The 20643-nt window shown below is 46.7% G+C and overlaps 3 long non-coding RNA genes and 1 pseudogene across 55 annotated transcripts; 2 read left to right on the plus strand and 2 right to left on the minus strand.

Moving 5' to 3' along the window:
- Positions 1 to 367: 367 nt before the first annotated feature.
- LOC127927533 (uncharacterized) lies at positions 368 to 2961 on the plus strand. 50 transcript variants are annotated; one of them, XR_008127947.1, is made up of 10 exons: positions 574 to 616; positions 668 to 720; positions 796 to 901; positions 952 to 1110; positions 1161 to 1213; positions 1275 to 1377; positions 1553 to 1655; positions 1709 to 1811; positions 1863 to 1965; positions 2169 to 2287. It is a non-coding gene; the product is annotated as an uncharacterized LOC127927533 (long non-coding RNA). The 50 variants fall into 50 exon arrangements; XR_008127955.1 differs by lacking the exon at positions 1161 to 1213 and adding an exon at positions 1143 to 1160 and having other exon boundaries at positions 952 to 1039; XR_008127944.1 differs by lacking the exons at positions 1161 to 1213; positions 1553 to 1655 and adding an exon at positions 368 to 511 and having other exon boundaries at positions 567 to 616; positions 952 to 1160; positions 1275 to 1480; positions 1656 to 1811.
- Positions 521 to 1654, minus strand: LOC127927532 (uncharacterized). 4 transcript variants are annotated; one of them, XR_008127915.1, is made up of 4 exons: positions 1513 to 1654; positions 1304 to 1440; positions 809 to 1239; positions 521 to 629 (listed from the first exon to the last, which is right to left on the minus strand). It is a non-coding gene; the product is annotated as an uncharacterized LOC127927532 (long non-coding RNA). The 4 variants fall into 4 exon arrangements; XR_008127916.1 differs by having other exon boundaries at positions 522 to 579; XR_008127914.1 differs by lacking the exon at positions 521 to 629 and adding an exon at positions 665 to 733.
- A 360-nt stretch (positions 2962 to 3321) lies between the features above and the next one.
- The window catches only part of LOC127927522 (MHC class II regulatory factor RFX1-like), a 40578-nt pseudogene continuing 23256 nt past the window's right edge, over positions 3322 to 20643 (minus strand).
- Positions 9639 to 10164, plus strand: LOC127927524 (uncharacterized). The gene is made up of 3 exons (XR_008127900.1): positions 9639 to 9680; positions 9746 to 9837; positions 10036 to 10164. It is a non-coding gene; the product is annotated as an uncharacterized LOC127927524 (long non-coding RNA).

A 20643-nucleotide genomic window follows, 5' to 3' on the forward strand; every position in this document is an offset into this window, starting at 1 on the left:
GGAACTACACCCCCATCCTCTACACCACATCAGAACTCTGATGAGCCGTCCTGAATGCTGCCCTGTTGAAGTACCGATGGGATGCCGTTTTGGGACACACTAAGTGGTTGTCTAAGAGGTCAGTGAACATCATCAGGACTGAAGACCGACAGCTGTAACAACTCTACACCTGGCTCGGGCAAACCCAGTAAATCTCTATGGCAGTCAGGACAGTGGGAGGGTAAGGTGAGGACAGAAGGTTGGAGCCATGCAGGTTGACTGACTCACACAGAACCAATCAAAAGTTTGGACACGCCTACTCATTCCAGGGTGTTTCTTAATTTATACTATTTTCTACATTGTAGAATAATAATGAAGAAAAAGGGTTACTACATGATTCCATATATTATTTCATAGTTTGATGTCTTCACTATTATTATACAATGTAGAAAATAGTAAAAATAAAGTAAAACCCTGGAATGAGTGTGTCCAAACTTTTGACAGGGACATATAGGAAGGGATTCAGTCAGAGGTACGTTGATTCAGACCTCTCTGACAGGGACATATAGGAAGGGATTCAGTCAGAGGTACGTTGTAGACCTCTGACAGGGACATATAGGAAGGGATTCAGTCAGAGGTACGTTGTAGACCTCTGACAGGGACATATAGGAAGGGATTCAGTCAGGAGGTACGTTGTAGACCTCTGTTGACAGGGACATATAGGAAGGGATTCAGTCAGAGGTACGTTGTAGACCTCTGTTGACAGGGACATAGACCTCTGCTGACAGGGACATATAGGAAGGGATTCAGTCAGAGGTATGTTGTAGACCTCTGTTGACAGGGACATATAGGAAGGGATTCAGTCAGAGGTACGTTGTAGACCTCTGTTGACAGGGACATATAGGAAGGGATTCAGTCAGAGGTACGTTGTAGACCTCTGACAGGGACATATAGGAAGGGATTCAGTCAGAGGTACGTTGTAGACCTCTGTTGACAGGGACATATAGGAAGGGATTCAGTCAGAGGTACGTTGTAGACCTCTGTTGACAGGGACATATAGGTCTGGATTCAGTCAGAGGTACGTTGTAGACCTCTGTTGACAGGGACATATAGGAAGGGATTCAGTCAGATGTACGTTGTAGACCTCTGACAGGGACATATAGGAAGGGATTCAGTCAGAGGTACGTTGTAGACCTCTGTTGACAGGGACATATAGGAAGGGATTCAGTCAGAGGTACGTTGTAGACCTCTGACAGGGACCTATAGGAAGGGATTCAGTCAGAGGTACGTTGTAGGTACGTTGTAGACCTCTGTTGACAGGGACATATAGGAAGGGATTCAGTCAGAGGTACGTTGTAGACCTCTGACAGGGACATATAGGAAGGGATTCAGTCAGAGGTACGTTGTAGACCTCTGACAGGGACATATAGGAAGGGATTCAGTCAGAGGTACGTTGTAGACCTCTGTTGACAGGGACATATAGGAAGGGATTCAGTCAGAGGTACGTTGTAGACCTCTGTTGACGTTGTAGACCTCTGTTGACAGGGACATATAGGAAGGGATTCAGTCAGAGGTACGTTGTAGACCTCTGTTGACAGGGACATATAGGAAGGGATTCAGTCAGAGGTACGTTGTAGACCTCTGACAGGGACATATAGGAAGGGATTCAGTCAGAGGTACGTTGTAGACCTCTGTTGACAGGGACATATAGGAAGGGATTCAGTCAGAGGTACGTTGTAGACCTCTGACAGGGACATATAGGAAGGGATTCAGTCAGAGGTACGTTGTAGACCTCTGTTGACAGGGACATATAGGAAGGGATTCAGTCAGAGGTACGTTGTAGACCTCTGACAGGGACATATAGGAAGGGGATTCAGTCAGAGGTACGTTGTAGACCTCTGTTGACAGGGACATATAGGAAGGGATTCAGTCAGAGGTACGTTGTAGACCTCTGACAGGGACATATAGGAAGGGATTCAGTCAGAGGTACGTTGTAGACCTCTGTTGACAGGGATTCATATAGGAAGAAGGGATTCAGTCAGAGGTACGTTGTAGACCAGGGACATATAGGAAGGGATTGACAGGTACGTTGGACCTGTTGACAGGGACATATAGGAAGGGATTCAGTCAGAGGTACGTTGTAGACCTCTGTTGACAGGAAGGACATATAGGAAGGGATTCAGTCAGAGGTACGTTGTAGACCTCTTGACAGGGACATATAGGAAGGGATTCAGTCAGAGGTACGTTGTAGACCTCTGACAGGGACATATAGGAAGGGATTCAGTCAGAGGTACGTTGTAGACCTCTGTTGACAGTGCCCCATTTAAAGGCAGTGTTCCTCAGCGTGTTCATTGTAAATGTTGCATATGTCAGCTCAGTCAGATATCACCTTTAAATGTTCAGGGTGCTACAACACACCTCAGATTGAATCTCAGACACTGTATTCGTACAAGACTGTTTCTGCATCCAACAACAAGTTGCCAAGCTAGTAGTAATGTTAATTAGTGGGATAAGTTGGTCAAATCTGGAACAGACTGTTACCCTGTCTAGTGAAGAGGTCACTGTCTCTTATGTCACAATGAAGGACCAGTGTGTCTAGTGAAGAGGTTACTGTCTCTTATGTCACAATGAAGAGGTCACCATCTCTTATGTCACAATGAAGAGGTTACCGTCTCTTATGTCACAATGAAGAGGTTACCGTCTCTTATGTCACAATGAAGAGGTTACCGTCTCTTATGTCACAATGAAGAGGTCACCATCTCTTATGTCACAATGAAAGTGATGAGGAACAATGAGGAACCATGATAACTAAAAGATGAAAAGGTAAGCTGTGAAACCTCTCCTTCGCACACACACACACACACACACACACACACACACACACACACACACACACACACACACACACACACACACACACACACACGAGAGATCAAGGTGCAGACAGACAGGGTGTGTGAGGTTGCAGGAACAGATAAGGAACTTAATGGCATTGGGATCACAAACGGGCTCATAGCAAACTATCATTAAGGCAAAGGATGAGTGTGTTGTTGAGGGGTGTGTGTGTGTGATCTGTGTGTGTGTCTGTGTGTGTGTGTGTGTGTGTTGTGATGTTAGCCAACGGCTAAGTCGAGAGCGTGTGGTTCAGTTGTCAGTGTGCGTGCGTGTTGGGTGTGTGTGTGTGTGTGTGTGTTAGCCAACGGCTAAGTCGAGAGCGTGTGGTTCAGTTGTCAGTGTGCGTGCGTGTTGGGTGTGTGTGTGTGTGATGTTAGCCAACGGCTAAGCAAAGCGTGTGGTTCAGTGTGTGTGCGTGCGTGTTGGGGTGTGTGTGTGTGTGTGATGTTAGCCAAGCTAAGTCGAGAGCGTGTGGTTCAGTTGTCAGTGTGCGTGCGTGTTGGGTGTGTGTGTGTGTGATGTTAGCCAACGGCTAAGTCGAGAGCGTGTGGTTCAGTTGTCAGTGTGCGTGCGTGTTGGGTGTGTGTGTGTGTGTGATGTTAGCCAACGGCTAAGTCAGAGCGTGTGGTTCAGTTGTCAGTGTGCGTGCGTGTTGGGTGTGTGTGTGTGTGTGTGATGTTAGCCAACGGCTAAGTCGAGAGCGTGTGGTTCAGTTGTCAGTGTGCGTGCGTGTTGGGTGTGTGTGAGTCACTCTGTGTGTGTGGTATTGAACAGTCCCCGGGGTCAGTCCGGGGTCAGTCCTGGGGTCAGTCCTGGGGTCAGTCCTGGGGTCAGTCCTGGCTAGCTTGACGGGCGGCTCCAGGGACTCCTCCCCTCTCCCAGACCAGCGGAGTTAGACGGCACGGTCATCTCTACCCCCTCTTCATCACTCTCCTCCTCATCCTCTTCCTCATCTGAGACACACACACAGATATATTAACCGTTTACAGGTTTATTGTGGCCACATTATTAGAGATGAAGGGTTGCAGGGTGAGACATTACCTTTATCAGGGTCCTGACAGTTCAGACTCCTGCCCACACTGGCAAACTGAGAGAGAGAGACAATCAGCAGTGCATCGTGTGTGTGTGTGTGTGTGTGTGTGTGTGTACCTCTGCCATGACAGTGATGGGTGTCTCTCCTTTAGCCTGGGCCACTCTGTGTTCTACCAGGTAAGTGTGTGTGTGTGTGTGTGTGTGTGTGTGTGTGTGTGTGTGTGTGTGTGTGTGTGTGTGTGTGTGTGTGTGGTGTGTGTGTGTGTGTGTGTGTGTGTGTGTGTGTGTGTGTGTGTGTGTGTGTGTGTGTGTGTGTGTGTGTACCTCTCCCATGACAGCGATGGGCGTCTCTCCTTTAGCCTGGGCCACTCTGTGTTCTACCAGGTAGTACATGTACTCATCATACAGCAGTCTGATCAGGTGGAAGGATCCGAAGCTGGCAGCACTACGCAGAGTCAGGTCTCTAATCACCATGGAACTGAGGGGGTAGAGAGAGACAGGTCTCTAATCACCATGGAACTGAGGGGGTAGAGAGAGACAGGTCTCTAATCACCATGGAACTGGGGGTAGAGAGAGACAGGTCTCTAATCACCATGGAACTGGGGGTAGAGAGAGACAGGTCTCTAATCACCATGGAACTGGGGGTAGAGAGAGACAGGTCTCTAATCACCATGGAACTGGGGTCTCCAATCACCATGGAACTGAGGGTAGAGAGACAGGTCTCTAATCACCATGGAACTGGGGGTAGAGAGAGACAGGTCTCTAATCACCATGGAACTGGGAGGGTGGAAGAGAGAGACAGGTCACTAATCACCATGGAACTGGGGGTAGAGAGAGACAGGTCTCTAATCACCATGGAACTGGGGGTAGAGAGAGACTGGTCTCTAATCACCATGGAACTGGGGGGGTAGAGAGAGACAGGTCTCTAATCACCATGGAACTGGGGGGAGAGAGTCTCTAATCACCATGGAACTGGGAGGGGAGGGATAAGAAGAGGAGGGGAAACATTCAAATCAAAGAGCCTCTCACTTTCTCTGACTTCAAAACATCCTCTTCTCTCACCTGTAGAAGCTCCACCGCAGCAGGAAGAGCTTGGCAGCCTGAGGGAAGGCTGCAGGGCTGTGTGGGTAGGGCTTTAGGACCTGGGAGACCACGCCGTCCAGCCAGGCAGCCCACTGCTCCAGAGAGTTATGTTGTTGTAACGTCTGCTTGAAGTCCTGCTCCAACCTCTGGATCACAGCATCCTCACAACCACACACCCACGACGCCTGTTCCTACAGGGGGAGAGAGAGACAGGAGTATAGGTTGGACACCATCCTCACAACCACAGGACGCCTGTATAGGTTGGAGAGAGACAGGAGTATAGGTTCACACCATCCTCACAACAGGATTACACACACCCAGAGACGCCTGTTTACAGGTTGGGGAGAGAGAGACAGGATTATAGGTTGGAGAGAGAGAGAGACAGGAGTATAGGTTGGAGAGAGAGAGAGACAGGAGTATAGAGGTAGGGAGAGAGAGAGAGAGAGACAGGATTATAGGTTGAGAGAGAGAGACAGGATTATAGGTGAGAGAGAGAGAGAGACAGGATTATAGGTTGAGAGATTATAGAGAGAGAGACAGGATTATAGGTTGGAGAGAGAGAGACAGGATTATAGGTTGGAGAGAGAGGATTACAGGTTGGAGAGACAGGATTATAGGATTATAGGTTGAGAGAGAGAGAGACAGGATTATAGGTTGGAGAGAGAGAGAGACAGGATTACAGGTTGGAGAGAGAGAGAGAGAGACAGGATTATAGGTGAGAGAGAAGAGAGAGACACAGGATTATAGGTTGGAGAGAGCGTGACAGGAGAGGAGAGAGAGACACAGGATTATAGTTGAGAGAGAGAGAGAGAGACACAGAGACAGCGATTATAGGTTGAGAGAGAGAGAGAGACAGGATTATAGGTTGAGAGAGAGAGAGAGAGACAGGATTATAGGTTGAGAGAGAGAGAGAGACAGGATTAGAGAGACAGGTACAGGAGAGAGAGAGAGACAGGATTATAGGTTGGAGAGAGAGAGACAGGATTATAGAGAGAGAGAGACAGACAGGATTATAGGTTGGAGAGAGAGAGAGAGACAGGATTATAGGTTGAGAGAGAGAGAGGGACAGGATTATAGGTTGAGAGAGAGACAGGATTATAGGTTGGAGAGAGAGAGAGAGAGAGACAGAATTATAGGTTGAGAGAGGTGAGAGAGAGACACAGGATTATAGGTTGGAGAGAGAGAGAGACAGGATTATAGGTTGAGTTGGAGACAGGATTATAGTGTAGAGAGAGAGAGACAGGATTATAGGTTGATATAGAGAGAGAGAGACAGGATTATAGGTTGAGAGAGAGAGATTACAGTTGGAGAGAGACAGGATTATAGGTTGGAGAGACAGGATTATAGGGAGAGAGAGAGAGACAGGATTATAGGTGAGAGAGAGAGAGACAGGATTATAGGTTGGAGAGAGAGAGAGAGAGGATTATAGGTTGGAGAGAGACAGGATTATAGGTTGGAGAGAGAGACAGGATTATAGGTTGGAGAGAGACAGGATTATAGGTGAGAGAGAGAGAGAGACAGGATTATATAGGTTGAGAGAGAGAGAGAGAGAGACAGGATTATAGGTTGGAGAGAGAGAGAGACAGGATTATAGGTTGGAGAGAGAGACAGGGACAGGATTATAGGAGAGAGAGAGAGAGAGAGAGAGACAGGATTATAGGTTGAGAGAGAGAGAGAGAGACAGGATTATAGGTTGAGAGAGAGAGAGAGACAGGATTATAGGTTGAGAGAGAGAGAGAGACAGGATTACAGGATTATAGGTTGAGAGAGATTATAGGTTGGAGAGAGAGACAGGATTATAGGTTGAGAGAGAGAGAGACAGGATTAGAGAGAGAGAGACAGGATTATAGGTGAGAGAGAGAGGAGAGACAGAGACAGACAGACAGGATTATAGGTTGAGAGAGAGACAGGATTACAGGTTGAGAGAGACAGGATTATAGGTTGAGAGAGAGAGAGAGACAGGATTTGGAGAGAGAGAGAGACAGGATTATAGGTTGGAGAGAGAGAGACAGGATTATAGGATTATATATACCAGAGAGAGACAGGATTATAGGTTGGAGAGAGAGACAGGATTATAGGTTGAGAGAGAGAGACAGGATTATAGGTGAGAGAGAGAGAGACAGGTATTATAGGTGAGAGAGAGAGAGAGAGACAGGATTATACCATGGAGAGAGAGAGAGACAGGATTATAGGTTGGAGAGAGACAGACAGGATTATAGGTTGAGAGAGAGACAGGATTATAGGTGAGAGAGAGAGAGACAGGATTATAGGTTGAGAGAGAGAGAGAGAGAGAGAGACAGGATTATAGGGATTGAGAGAGAGAGAGAGAGACAGGATTATAGGTTGAGGAGAGAGAGAGAGAGAGACAGGATTAGACAGGATTATAGGTTGAGAGAGAGAGAGAGAGACAGGAGAGAGGAGAGAGAGGACAGGATTACAGGATTATAGGTTGAGAGAGAGAGAGAGACAGGATTATAGGTTGAGAGAGAGAGAGAGACAGGATTATAGGTTGGAGAGAGAGACAGGACAGGATTATAGGTGAGAGAGAGAGAGAGACAGGATTATAGGTGAGAGAGAGAGAGAGAGACAGGATTATAGGTGAGAGAGAGAGAGAGAGAGACAGGATTATAGGATTATGAGAGAGAGAGAGAGAGAGAGAGACAGGATTATAGGTGAGAGAGAGAGAGAGAGAGACAGGATTATAGGGATTATAGGAGAGAGAGAGACAGAGACAGGATTATAGGTGAGAGAGAGAGAGACAGGATTATAGGTATAGAGAGAGAGAGACAGGAGATTATCAGTGAGGTTGAGAGAGAGAGACAGGATTATAGGTTGGAGAGAGAGAGAGAGAGAGACAGGATTATAGGTTGAGAGAGAGAGAGAGACAGGATTATAGGTTGAGAGAGATAGAGAGAGAGAGAGAGAGAGATAGGAGAGAGAGAGAGAGAGAGAGAGACAGGATTATAGGTTGGAGAGAGAGAGAGACAGGATTATAGGTGAGAGAGAGAGAGAGAGGAGTAGGATTAGAGAGAGAGAGAGAGAGACAGGATTATAGGTTGGAGAGAGAGACAGGATTATAGAGAGACAGGATTATAGGTGAGAGAGAGAGAGACACAGGATTATAGAGAGAGAGAGAGAGACAGGATTATAGGTGAGAGAGAGAGAGAGACAGGATTATAGGTGAGAGAGAGAGAGACAGGATTATAGGTGAGAGAGAGAGAGACAGGATTATAGGTGAGAGAGAGAGAGAGAGAGAGAGGGAGAGAGAGAGAGAGAGACAGGATTATAGGTTGAGAGAGAGAGAGAGACAGGATTATAGGTTGGAGAGAGAGACAGGATTATAGAGAGAGAGAGAGAGAGAGAGAGAGACAGGATTATAGGTGAGAGAGAGAGAGAGACAGGATTATAGGTGAGAGAGAGAGAGACAGGATTATAGGTGAGAGAGAGAGAGACAGGATTATAGGTGAGAGAGAGGAGAGAGAGAGAGAGACAGGATTATAGGTTGGAGAGAGACAGGATTACAGGAGAGAGACAGGATTATAGAGAGAGAGAGAGACAGGATTATAGGTTGAGAGAGAGAGAGACAGGATTATAGGTTGAGAGAGAGAGAGAGAGACAGGATTATAGGTTAGAGAGAGAGAGAGAGAGAGACAGGATTATAGATTATAGGTTGGAGAGAGAGAGAGAGAGACAGGATTATAGGTTGGGAGAGAGAGAGAGACAGAATTATAGGCTGGAGGAGAGAGGTAGTGGTTAGAAGGTATCCAGACAGAGAGAGAGGTAGTGGTTATAGGTATCCAGACAGAGAGAGAGAGTAGTGGTTAGAAGGTATCCAGACAGAGAGAGAGAGGTAGTGGTTAGAAGGTATCCAGACAGAGAGAGAGAGGTAGTGGTTAGAAGGTATCCAGACAGAGAGAGAGAGGTAGTGGTTAGAAGGTATCCAGACAGAGAGAGAGAGGTAGTGGTTAGAAGGTATCCAGACAGAGAGAGAGAGGTAGTGGTTAGAAGGTATCCAGACAGAGAGAGAGAGGTAGTGGTTAGAAGGTATCCAGACAGAGAGAGAGAGAGGTAGTGGTTAGAAGGTATCCAGACAGAGAGAGAGAGGTAGTGGTTAGAAGGTATCCAGACAGAGAGAGAGAGGTATTATAGGTTCCAGACAGAGAGAGAGAGTAGTGGTTAGAAGGTATAGACAGAGAGAGAGGTAGTGGTTAGAAGGTATCCAGACAGAGATTATAGTGGTTAGAAGGTATCCAGACAGAGAGAGAGGTAGTGGTTAGAAGGTATCCAGACAGAGAGAGTAGTGGTTAGAAGGTATCCAGACAGAGAGAGAGAGGTAGTGGTTAGAAGGTATCCAGACAGAGAGAGAGAGGTAGTGGTTAGAAGGTATCCAGACAGAGAGGTAGTGGTTAGAAGGTATCCAGACAGAGAGAGAGAGGTAGTGGTTAGAAGGTATCCAGACAGAGAGAGAGAGGTAGTGGTTAGAAGGTATCCAGACAGAGAGAGAGGTAGTGGTTAGAAGGTATCCAGACAGAGAGAGAGGTAGTGGTTAGAAGGTATCCAGACAGAGGTAGTGGTTAGAAGGTATCCAGAGAGGTAGTGGTTAGAAGGTATCCAGACAGAGAGAGAGGTAGTGGTTAGAAGGTATCCAGACAGAGAGAGGTAGTGGTTAGAAGGTATCCAGACAGAGAGAGGTAGTGGTTAGAAGGTATCCAGGAGAGAGAGAGACAGGTAATGGTTAGAAGGTATCCAGACAGAGAGAGAGAGGTAATGGTTAGAAGGTATCCAGACAGAGAGAGAGAGAGGTAGTGGTTAGAAGGTATCCAGACAGAGAGAGGTAGTGGTTAGAAGGTATCCAGACAGAGAGCGGTAGTGGTTAGAAGGTATCCAGACAGAGAGAGGTAGTGGTTAGAAGGTATCCAGACAGAGAGACAGAGAGAGGTAGAAGGTATCCAGACAGAGAGACAGAGAGGTAGTGGTTAGAAGGTATCCAGACAGAGAGAGGTAGTGGTTAGAAGGTATCCAGACAGAGAGAGTAGTGGTTAGAAGGTATCCAGACAGAGAGAGGTAGTGGTTAGAAGGTATCCAGACAGAGAGAGGTAGTGGTTAGAAGGTATCCAGACAGAGAGAGGTAGTGGTTAGAAGGTATCCAGACAGAGAGAGGTAGTGGTTAGAAGGTATCCAGACAGACGTACCTGCACGTTAGTGAAGTCAACTCTGTTGAGGTCACTCAGCATCTGATTGATCTGGGCGGTGTTCTGGAGGACGGCCCTGGCTGCCTGGGCCAGGTGGTTTAGACTGGTGTAGCGACGCAGCGTCTGGGCAAACGCCCCGCACACATCACCTGGAGGGGAGGAGAGGGAGACGGGGAGAGGGAGAGGAAGAGGGGAGAGAGGAGGGAAGGAGGGGAGAGAGGAGGGAAGGAGGGGAGAGAGGAGGGAAGGAGGGGGAGAGAGGAGGGAAGGAGGGGAGACGGGAGAGGAGGAGGAGGGGAGGAGAGAGGAGGAGACGGGAGAGAGGAGGGGAGACGGGAGAGAGGAGGGGAGGAGGGGAGACGGGAGAGAGGAGGGAGGAGGGAGAGAGGAGGGGGAGGGAGACGGGAGAGAGGAGGGGAGACGGGAGAGAGGATGGGAGGAGGGGGAGACGGGAGAGAGGAGGGGAGGAGGGGAGAGAGGAGGGGGAGGACGGGAGAGGGAGGAGGAGGGGAGGAGGAGAGAGGATGGGAGATGGGAGGGGAGGAGGGGGAGACGGGAGAGAGGAGGGAGGAGGGAGAGAGGAGGGGGAGACGGGAGAGGAGGAGGGGAGGAGGGAGAGACAGGAGAGAGGAGGGTGAGACGGGAGAGAGGAGGGTGAGACGGGGAGAGAGGAGGGAGAGAAGGGGGAGGGGGAGACGGGGGGACAGGGGGAGGAGGGAGACAGGGGAGACGGGGGGGGAGGAGGGGGAGACGGGAGAGAGGAGGGGAGGAGGGAGAGGTAATGTAGTTTTGTGGAAGAGTGTTTGTATTTGTGTGTGTGTGTGTGTGTGTGTGTGTGTGTGTGTGTGTGTGTGTGTGTGTGTGTGTGTGTGTGTGTGTGTGTGTGTGTGTGTGTGTGTGTGATCACACCTTCATGCGAACCATCTCCTCTGGTATGTTCATCATGGCGCTTGTCAGCCAGCTCTCTAGACTCTTGGCAAAGTTACGGATGGCTTGAGTTAAGGCACCTGACAGAGAGAGAGATGGAGAGGGAGGGAGATGAGCGAGAAACGTAGCTAGTCATATGTTTTAGAAGACATTACATGTACTGTCATTTAGTGTTATGTGGCTGTAATGTCATGTTGTGTAGCTCTAATGTCATGTTGTGTAGCTCTAATGTCATGTTGTGTAGCTCTAATGTCATGTTGTGTAGCTCTAATGTCATGTTGTGTAGCTCTAATGTCATGTTGTGTAGCTCTAATGTCATGTTGTGTAGCTCTAATGTCATGTTGTGTAGCTCTAATGTCATGTAGACCTAACGTCATGTTGTGTAGATCTAATGTCATGTAGACCTAACGTCATGTTGTGTAGACCTAACGTCATGTTGTGTAGCTCTAATGTCATGTTGTGTAGACCTAATGTCATGTTGTGTAGTTCTAATGTCATGTTGTGTAGCTCTAATGTCATGTTGTGTAGCTCTAACGTCATGTTGTGTAGCTCTAATGTCATGTTGTGTAGCTCTAACGTCATGTTGTGTAGCTCTAACGTCATGTTGTGTAGCTCTAATGGCATGTAGACCTAACGTCATGTTGTGTAGCTCTAATGTCATGTTGTGTAGCTCTAATGTCATGTTGTGTAGCTCTAACGTCATGTTGTGTAGCTCTAATGTCATGTTGTGTAGCTCTAATGTCATGTTGTGTAGCTCTAACGTCATGTTGTGTAGCTCTAACGTCATGTTGTGTAGCTCTAATAGTAGACCTAACATCATGTTGTGTAGCTCTAATAACGTCATGTTGTGTAGCTCTAATGTCATGTTGTGTAGCTCTAACGTCATGTTGTGTAGCTCTAACGTCATGTTGTGTAGCTCTAACGTCATGTTGTGTAGCTCTAACGTCATGTTGTGTAGCTCTAACGTCATGTTGTGTAGCTCTAACGTCATGTTGTGTAGCTCTAACCTCATGTTGTGTAGCTCCAATGTCATGTTGTGTAGCTCTAACGTCATGTTGTGTAGCTCTAATGTCATGTTGTGTAGCTCTAACGTCATGTTGTGTAGCTCTAACGTCATGTTGTGTAGCTCTAACGTCATGTTGTGTAGCTCTAATGTCATGTTGTGTAGCTCTAATGTCATGTTGTGTAGCTCTAATGTCATGTTGTGTAGCTCTAATGTCATAGACCTAACGTCATGTTGTGTAGATCTAATGTCATGTAGACCTAACGTCATGTTGTGTAGCTCTAACGTCATGTTGTGTAGCTCTAATGTCATGTTGTGTAGCCTAATGTCATGTTGTGTAGTTCTAACGTCATGTTGTGTAGCTCTAACGTCATGTTGTGTAGCTCTAACGTCATGTTGTGTAGCTCTAACGTCATGTTGTGTAGCTCTAACGTCATGTTGTGTAGCTCTAACCTCATGTTGTGTAGCTCAATGTCATGTTGTGTAGCTCTAACGTCATGTTGTGTAGCTCTAATGTCATGTTGTGTAGCTCTAACGTCATGTTGTGTAGCTCTAACGTCATGTTGTGTAGCTCTAACGTCATGTTGTGTAGCTCTAATGTCATGTTGTGTAGCTCTAATGTCATGTTGTGTAGCTCTAATGTCATGTTGTGTAGCTCTAATGTCATGTCGACCTAACGTCATGTTGTGTAGATCTAATGTCATGTAGACCTAACGTCATGTTGTGTAGACCTAACGTCATGTTGTGTAGCTCTAATGTCATGTTGTGTAGACCTAATGTCATGTTGTGTAGTTCTAATGTCATGTTGTGTAGCTCTAATGTCATGTTGTGTCGCTCTAACGTCATGTTGTGTAGCTCTAATGTCATGTTGTGTAGCTCTAACGTCATGTTTGTAGCTCTATGGCATGTAGACCTAACGTCATGTTGTGTAGCTCTAACGTCATGTTGTGTAGCTCTAATGTCATGTTGTGTAGCTCTAACGTCATGTTGTGTAGCTCTAACGTCATGTTGTGTAGCTCTAACGTCATGTTGTGTAGCTCTAACGTCATGTTGTGTAGCTCTAACGTCATGTTGTGTAGCTCTAACGTCATGTTGTGTAGCTCTAATGTCATGTTGTGTAGCTCTAACGTCATGTTGTGTAGCTCTAATGGCATGTAGACCTAACGTCATGTTGTGTAGCTCTAATGTCATGTTGTGTAGCTCCAACGTCATGTTGTGTAGCTCCAACGTCATGTTGTGTAGCTCTAACGTCATGTAGCTCTAACGTCATGTTGTGTAGCTCTAATGTCATGTTGTGTAGCTCCAACGTCATGCTGTTGTCTAGCTCCAACGTCATGTTGTGTAGCTCCAACGTCATGTTGTGTAGCTCCAACGTCATGTTGTGTAGCTCTAACGTCATGTTGTGTAGCTCTAACGTCATGTTGTGTAGCTCTAACGTCATGTTGTGTAGCTCCAACGTCATGTTGTGTAGCTCCAACGTCATGTTGTGTAGCTCCAACGTCATGTTGTGTAGCTCTAACGTCATGTTGTGTAGCTCTAACGTCATGTTGTGTAGCTCTAACGTCATGTTGTGTAGCTCTAACGTCATGTTGTGTAGCTCTAACGTCATGTTGTGTAGCTCTAATGTCATGTTGTGTAGCTCCAACGTCATGTTGTGTAGCTCTAACGTCATGTTGTGTAGCTCTAATGTCATGTTGTGTAGCTCTAACGTCATGTTGTGTAGCTCTAACGTCATGTTGTGTAGCTCTAACGTCATGTTGTGTAGCTCTAACGTCATGTTGTGTAGCTCTAACGTCATGTTGTGTAGCTCTAACGTCATGTTGTGTAGCTCTAACGTCATGTTGTGTAGCTCTAACGTCATGTTGTGTAGCTCTAATGTCATGTTGTGTAGCTCTAACGTCATGTTGTGTAGATCTAATGTCATGTTGTGTAGCTCTAATGGCATGTAGACCTAACGTCATGTTGTGTAGCTCTAATGTCATGTTGTGTAGCTCCAACGTCATGTTGTGTAGCTCAACGTCATGTTGTGTAGCTCTAACGTCATGTTGTGTAGCTCTAACGTCATGTAGCTCTAACGTCATGTTGTGTAGCTCTAATGTCATGTTGTGTAGCTCCAACGTCATGTTGTGTAGCTCCAACGTCATGTTGTGTAGCTCCAACGTCATGTTGTGTAGCTCCAACGTCATGTTGTGTCGCTCTAACGTCATGTTGTGTCGCTCTAACGTCATGTTGTGTAGCTCCAACGTCATGTTGTGTAGCTCCAACGTCATGTTGTGTAGCTCTAACGTCATGTTGTGTAGCTCTAACGTCATGTTGTGTAGCTCTAACGTCATGTTGTGTAGCTCTAACGTCATGTTGTGTAGCTCTAATGTCATGTTGTGTAGCTCCAACGTCATGTTGTGTAGCTCTAACGTCATGTTGTGTAGCTCTAACGTCATGTTGTGTAGCTCTAACGTCATGTTGTGTAGCTCCAACGTCATGTTGTGTAGCTCTAACGTCATGTTGTGTAGCTCTAACGTCATGTTGTGTAGCTCTAATGTCATGTTGTGTAGCTCTAATGTCATGTTGTGTAGCTCTAATGTCATGTTGTGTAGCTCTAACGTCATGTTGTGTAGCTCTAACGTCATGTTGTGTAGCTCTAACGTCATAACTCACTGGGGATGGGTCGTAATCGTCAGGGATGAGGATCTCCACCAGGGTCTGGTACAGTGTGTTGTCACAGTCTCTGGTCCAGTGAACAACTGGCTGGTACTTACACAGCACCACCAGGTACCACTTAGGCAGACGCTCCTCTGACTCACCATGACTGGAGGCACACACACACACACACACACACACACACACACACACACACACACACACACACAGTTAGATTGTGTGTGTTGTAATGTGTGACATGTAGAACGTGTGTGTTTCACTCACACGCTGAGTGTGTCTGCGTCGATGCTCTCGCTGAACCTCCAGAAGGTTTTCCACAGGGTCTCCACCAGAGTGAACTGCAGGTTCACCATCACATCCAGAATGGCCTGCACAGACATGACATAGCACTACGTAAGAATGATAAAACACTACGTAAGAATGATAAAACACTACATTTGTCTGACATTACACTACATTAGACTGACATAGCATACCTGTAGACTGACATAGCACTACGTAAGAATGATAAAACACTACATTTGTCTGACATAGTATTTTAACAGACATGAAAGATAGAAAGTCATAACATGACATTTGACCCACATAACTGGACATAGACCTACATTGGACAAAGCACTACATTGGACAATAGCACTACATTAGACAGAGATAGCACTACATTAGACAGAGATAGCACTACATTAGACAGAGATAGCAATACATTAGACAGAGATAGCACTACATTAGACAGAGATAGCAATACATTAGACAGAGATAGCAATACATTAGACAGAGATAGCAATACATTAGTCTGACAAAGCACGGCATTAGACAGACATAAACACTACACAAGATTGTCATACATTTTCATTACACTACAATAGACTAACACACTGTTTCCCAACTCTGGTCCTGGAACTAAAAACACCTGATTCTACATCTCAACTCATCATCGTTATCGTTAGTGGAATCAAGACAGACATAGTAGGCACAACACTTCATAAGACTGCCACAAGCCAGCAGTGCGTAGTAGACTGTTTACCTCACAGTGTTCCCTGTAGAGCTGTTGGAAGGCTGCGATGTGTTCTGGAACGATCCCATCAGGAAGAGGTCTGTCCTGCAGATCCAACTCTGGGAACTCAGGCAGCGCCCGCGACGCGTCTGGACCACAACAACGGTTACATTGCTGTGTTATTATGTGTTGATTTGCAATGTGTTGATCTGTGTGATTCACATTGGTTTAGTATGTTTCCTAGCTATGTTAATGCCATTATTTACATACGGAGACATTCTTGTTACTGTGTGTGTGTGTGTGTGTGTGTGTGTGTGTGGTGTGTGGTGTGTGGTGTGTGTGTGTGTGTGTGTGTGTGTGTGTGTGTGTGAGAGAGAGATGCACATTTCGGTACATTTTCTGCCCGACTAACCGACCTTCGTTAACTGGTCGACAAACGGTTGAACAGTAAAATGACCAGCAGAAGATACTATACATACAAAGACCTGACATGTTAATGGAAACACGCAACACTAGCAGGCCTGTCATCGTCCAGTCAAAAGGCTCTCGCCTCTAATTGGACAACTCCTGTAATGAAGCAGACCATAAAACATCATTTGTAAAACACTATTAGCAGAAAACACCATTCTAAACAGAGCACCTGATACCAGCCGTTCCATATGTGTTAGCAACTAGGATGAGAAATCTAAAAGCAACTAGGATGATGATACGACTAGGATGGGATGATATGGGATGATACAACTAGGATGGGATGATAATACGACTAGGATGGGATGATAATACGACTAGGATGGGATGATAATACAACTAGGATGGGATGATAAATCGACTAGGATGGGATGATAAATCAACTAGGATGGGATGATAAATCGACTAGGATGGGATGATGATACAACTAGGATGGGATGACAATACGACTAGGATGGATGATAATACAACTAGGATGGGATGATGATACGACTAGGATGGGATGATGATACGACTAGGATGGGATGATAACACGACTAGGACGGGATGATAATACGACTAGGATGGGATGATAACACGACTAGGATGGGATGATAATACGACTAGGATGGGATGATAACATGACTAGGATGGGATGATAATACGACTAGGATGGGATGATAATACGACTAGGATGGGATGATAATACGACTAGGATGGGATGATAATACGACTAGGATGGGATGATAACACGACTAGGATGGGATGATAATACGACTAGGATGGGATGATAACATGACTAGGATGGGATGATAATACGACTAGGATGGGATGATAATACGACTAGGATGGATGATAACATGACTAGGATGGGATGATAACATGACTAGGATGGGATGAAAATACGACTAGGATGGGATGATAATACAACTAGGATGGGATGAAAATACGACTAGGATGGGATGATAATACAACTAGGATGGGATGATAATACAACTAGGATGGGACGACAATACGACTAGGATGGGATGATAACACGACTAGGATGGGATGATAACACGACTAGGATGGGATGATAACACGACTAGGATGGGATGATAACACGACTAGGATGGGATGATAACACGACTAGGATGGGATGATAATACGACTAGGATGGGATGATAATACGACTATGATGGGATGATAATACAACTAGGATGGGATGATAACACGACTAGGATGGGATGATAATACAACTAGGATGGGATGATAATACAACTAGGATGGGATGATAACACGACTAGGATGGGACGACAATACGACTAGGATGGGATGATAAATCAACTAGGATGGGATGATAACACGACTAGGATGGGATGATAATACAACTAGGATGGGATGATAACACGACTAGGATGGGATGATAATACAACTAGGATGGGATGATAACACGACTAGGATGGGACGACAATACGACTAGGATGGGATGATAAATCAACTAGGATGGGATGATAACACGACTAGGATGGGATGATAATACAACTAGGATGGGATGATAACACGACTAGGATGGGACGACAATACGACTAGGATGGGATGATAAATCAACTAGGATGGGATGATAACACGACTAGGACGGGATGATAATACGACTAGGATGGGATGATAACACGACTAGGATGGGATGATAACACGACTAGGATGGGATGATAACATGACTAGGATGGGATGAAAATACGACTAGGATGGGGATGGGATGATGAAAATACGACTAGGATGGGATGATAATACGACTAGGATGGGACTAGGGATGGGATGATAATACGACTAGGATGGGACGGATGATACGATAACACGACTAGGATGGGATGACTAGGGATGATATGACACGACTAGGATGGGATGATAACATGACTAGGATGGGATGATAATACGACTAGGATGGGATGATAATACGACTAGGATGGATGATAACATGACTAGGATGGGATGATAACATGACTAGGATGGGATGAAAATACGACTAGGATGGGATGATAATACAACTAGGATGGGATGAAAATACGACTAGGATGGGATGATAATACGACTAGGATGGGATGATAATACAACTAGGATGGGATGATAATACGACTAGGATGGGACGACAATACGACTAGGATGGTACGATAACACGACTAGGATGGGACGATAACACGACTAGGATGGGATGATAACACGACTAGGATGGGATGATAATACGACTAGGATGGGATGATAATAACACGACTAGGATGGGATGATAATACGACTATGATGGGATGATAATACGACTAGGATGGGATGATAAACGACTAGGATGGGATGATAACACACGACTAGGATGGGATGATAATACAACTAGGATGGGATGATAATACAACTAGGATGGGATGATAATACGACTAGGATGGGATGATAAATCAACTAGGATGGGATGATAAATCAACTAGGATGGGATGATAACACGACTAGGATGGGATGATAATACAACTAGGATGGGATGATAACACGACTAGGATGGGATGATAATACAACTAGGATGGGATGATAACACGACTAGGATGGGACGACAATGACGACTAGGATGGGATGATAAATCAACTAGGATGGGATGATAATACGACTAGGATGGGATGATAATACAACTAGGATGGGATGATAACACAACTAGGATGGGATGATAATACAACTAGGATGGGATGATAATACGACTAGGATGGGATGATAATACGACTAGGATGATGGCTTTGACTTCTGGGCAACAGAAGAAAGTTGGGGTGAAAATCAATAGAACAGGAGAGAAATGCTGGTTAACGGCATCAGGGAGTCTCTATAAAATAATTGCCTCCACATTTCTATAGATTCATTTTGACAAGGCTACTTTGAAGAAAGGCAAGACATGCCTCTTTGTTTGAAGTAAAGTAAAACATTCAGGTTTCAAACAAATCTTTTTATTTTTATTTTTTTATTTGACCCCTTTTTCTCCCCAATTTCGTGGTATCCAATTGTTGTAGTAGCTACTATCTTGTCTCATCGCTACAACTCCCGTACGGGCTCGGGAGAGACGAAGGTTGAAAGTCATGCGTCCTCCGATACACAACCCAACCACTGCTTCTTAACACAGTGCGCATCCAACCCGGAAGCCAGCCGCACCAATGCGCCGGAGGAAACACCGTGCACCTGGCCACCTTGGCTAGAGCACACTGCGCCCAGCCCGCCACAGGAGTCGCTGGTGCGCGATGAGACAAGGACACCCCTACCGACCAAGCCCTCCCTAACCCGGGCGACGCTAGGCCAATTGTGCGTCACCCCACGGACCGGTTTCAAACAATTTTAGTGCAAAGTGGTGTGTGACTTGCTGACAGCCTGCCTGCGTTGACTAAAGTCCAGCACGTTACACTCCAGCACGTTACACTCCAGCGCGTCACCCCCAGCGCGTCACCCCCGCGCGCGTCACACCCCAGCGCGTCACACCCCAGCGCGTTACACCCCAGCGCGTTACACCCCAGCGCGTCAACCCCCAGCGCGTCACCCCCAGCGCGTCACACCCCAGTCACACCCCCGCGTCACACCCCAGCGCGTCAAACCCCAGCGCGTCACACCCCAGCGCGTCACACCCCAGCGCGTCACACCCCCAGCGCGTCAAACCCCAGCGCGTACCCCACACCCCAGCGCGCGTCAAACCCCCCCCCAGCGTTACACCCCAACCCCCAGTCACCCCCGCGTCAACCCCCAGCGCGTCAACCCCAGCGCGTCAACCCCCAGCCAACCCCAGCGGCGTCAACCCCGCGCGTCAACCACCAGCACGTTAACCCCCAGCGGCGTCAACCCCCCGTTAACCCCAGCGTCAACCCCCAGCGCGTTAACCCCCAGCGTTAACGTTAACCCCCAGTTACACCCCAGCACGTTAACCCCCAGTTAACCCCAGCACGTTAACCCCAGCAAACCCCCAGTTAACCCCCAGCACGTTAACCCCAGCACGTTAACCCCAGCACGTTAACCCCCAGCACGTTAACCCCAGCACGTTAACCCCCAGCGCGTTAACCCCCAGCACGTTAACCCCCCCAGCACGTTAACCCCCAGTTAACCCCACGTTAACCCCCAGCACGTTAACCCCCAGCTGTCTGACACGTTAACCCCCAGTGTGTGTGTGTGTGTGTGTACCTCGTCCCTGTCCACTCACCCAGGAACTGCTGGTATTGTTGCACTTGAGCTGAGATGTCACTGAGCCCCGCCCCCTGCTGCTGCCCCGCCCCCAGAGACATCCCATTGGACATGCCCTCCACCTTCAGAACCGGCTTTACCCTATTGGACAGAACAGCTGTCAAAAGAGAGAGAGACAGGAAGAGACAGGAAAGAGACAGGAAAGAGACAGGACAAAGAGACAGGAGGAAAGAGACAGGAAGAGACAGGAAAGAGACAGAGAGACA

The sequence above is a fragment of the Oncorhynchus keta genome, unplaced genomic scaffold, assembly GCF_023373465.1.
Source record: "Oncorhynchus keta strain PuntledgeMale-10-30-2019 unplaced genomic scaffold, Oket_V2 Un_scaffold_1494_pilon_pilon, whole genome shotgun sequence".
NCBI lineage: Eukaryota > Metazoa > Chordata > Actinopteri > Salmoniformes > Salmonidae > Oncorhynchus > Oncorhynchus keta.